Consider the following 2,246-nt stretch of genomic DNA (forward strand, 5'->3'; position numbering starts at 1 on the left):
CTTTAGTGCAAAGTGGCGTTTTGAGGACGGAGGAGTGTTTGTCGGACGTGGCAGCTGTGCCAACATCTGTGTCTGCACGCACGTCGGGGCTGACTTTTGAGCAGCAGAAGGAGCTGCTGATGTTGCAATTTGAGCAGGAGAGAATCCGGTTGAAAGTGGGAACAGAGCGGTAAATTCAGATAGAACAGGTTCGGCAGCAAACAGAAAAAATGAAACTAGACTTGCAGCAGTATAAATTGAGTTTAATTTGTGACGGTAAGCTTTCACAGAGTGTGGCAGAGGAAAGTTTCTCTGAGTCTGTGCGGGTTGGGTTCGATGTTGGGGCTCATTTGCCTTTAATGCCCAGATACAATGAGAGGGATCCTGATGCGTGTCCTCTGGAGCTTCCCTCTGTTCCACTCTGGCTTCAACGCCATCCAGATGACAAAAGGCGCCGCACGCCGAGATGTCCAGTATGTCAAAGAAAATCACCAGTGGCCAGCGCAGGGTCCTCCTCTTGCAGCTGCAGGCAGACACCGGCTTGTCCATGTTGGCCACCCCTCCTTTGGTGGCATTGTAGTCCATGATGTCCACTGAGACCCTGAGCCATGTCCAGGACGACTCTCATTCCTTGAGGACAGACTGAAGGTACACAGGACCTACAATTTCCACACTTTTATTAACTCGGGTCCAGTGGACCCGAACACTGTGTATGTAATATAAATGTGGGGGGATTACGGTGTGCGGTCGATGAAAGTTTTGTCTGATATATGTTCTTTGCGGAAAATGTGCCAAGGCCGAAAAAGTCTGGCTTTGAAGAAATAATGAATCATATTATTTTTGTTTTGATGAAAAATGAAAACGGGGTCCCACAGACCCGAACACCATACAAAGGTTAATGTGGCTGACAATTTTCACTGCCATTTACACATCACCCTTTATTATCTTCAACACAAAAATCAGTCCAATGAAGAGATACTGGCAGATATATCAGGCTAAATACTTGTGATACTTTCACTTCTTCTCGTCAGTAAAACAAGCAGAAGGTCTCTCGCCCTTCACATGAGATTCAATGTTATACGTTTGCTCCAATGATCAAAACAACATCTAGTGGTTCAAACGTCTACTGCAAATATACATGTTAACCTTTCCACCATTTCTGCTATCATTTGGACTCAACATCTTTTTAAAGGCAGACTTTTCTTGTGCCCAAGTGTTTTACAAAACATTTTTGTAAATTCTGTGATAAAATACAATTAGAATTTACTGAAGAAACTGAATATTTCTCCTTCATGGTACTTTATATCTACAACACTATATTTCAGAAGCCAATATTTCACTTTACTTTTTAGTGCACTACATATGTGACTGCAACAGTATTTTGTCACTTACATTAACACTAACTAGAGTAAGAACGCTTTACAACTGATTTAGTTTGAAAGAACAATTAAAGTAGCCAATATAGTTTTAATGTGCATATGGGAATGTAAGTACTGTTTGCAGTAGACAGAAAGAACCGGAATGTGAATCTGTCCTTTCATCAAATGATGATATTGTGTGTGTGTGTGTGTGTGTGTGTGTGTGTGTGTGTGTGTGTGTGTGTGTGTGTCTATTGTGGATTGGGTCCACATGACGGTGCTGTTGCATCAGTTTAAAACAGGTGCGCTGCCTCTGAGTGCACACAACAGTGTTTGATTCATTAACACAAAAAAGTGGATGGCAAGCCTGAGCTCGTCCTGATGCTGTGGGACTTCTTGCATTCAGCAAAAACTCGGATTCATTGTCATGTCTGTATTTTATTGGTGTTTTAGTAGGTTATTGCGCAGTTTGTTGCAGAAAGAGAGCCCTTGTGGTGGATTCCTTATCAGCGAAATAAAGATAATAGGGTTGGATCCTCGTCCAATGCTTTTGTTTCCGGTTTTCTTGACTTTTCTCCTCATGTTTGTTTAGGAAATTACACTTTTTAGAGAAAATGATAAGAAAAACAAGGAACCAAAGTGCTCAAGAGCAAATACTTTTTACATCATGTTGTCAGTAACAATAATTAACTTTATTAACTGTTTTACTATTTACTAAAACTAACAATAAAAAGTTAATGAATTCCAAGAGCTGAAATCAGATGAAATATTTACAACAAATTCCATCACTGATATATAAGTAAGTTTTAAATGGATAGTTAAAATAAGATGTCTTGTCTTTTAACCCACACGAAGTTAATGGAGAAAATCTGCTCATCATTTAAAGTTTTCAACTGTTTTTTAATGTAT

Source organism: Gasterosteus aculeatus, chromosome 12 (genome assembly GCF_964276395.1).
Source record: "Gasterosteus aculeatus chromosome 12, fGasAcu3.hap1.1, whole genome shotgun sequence".
Classification (NCBI taxonomy): domain Eukaryota; kingdom Metazoa; phylum Chordata; class Actinopteri; order Perciformes; family Gasterosteidae; genus Gasterosteus; species Gasterosteus aculeatus.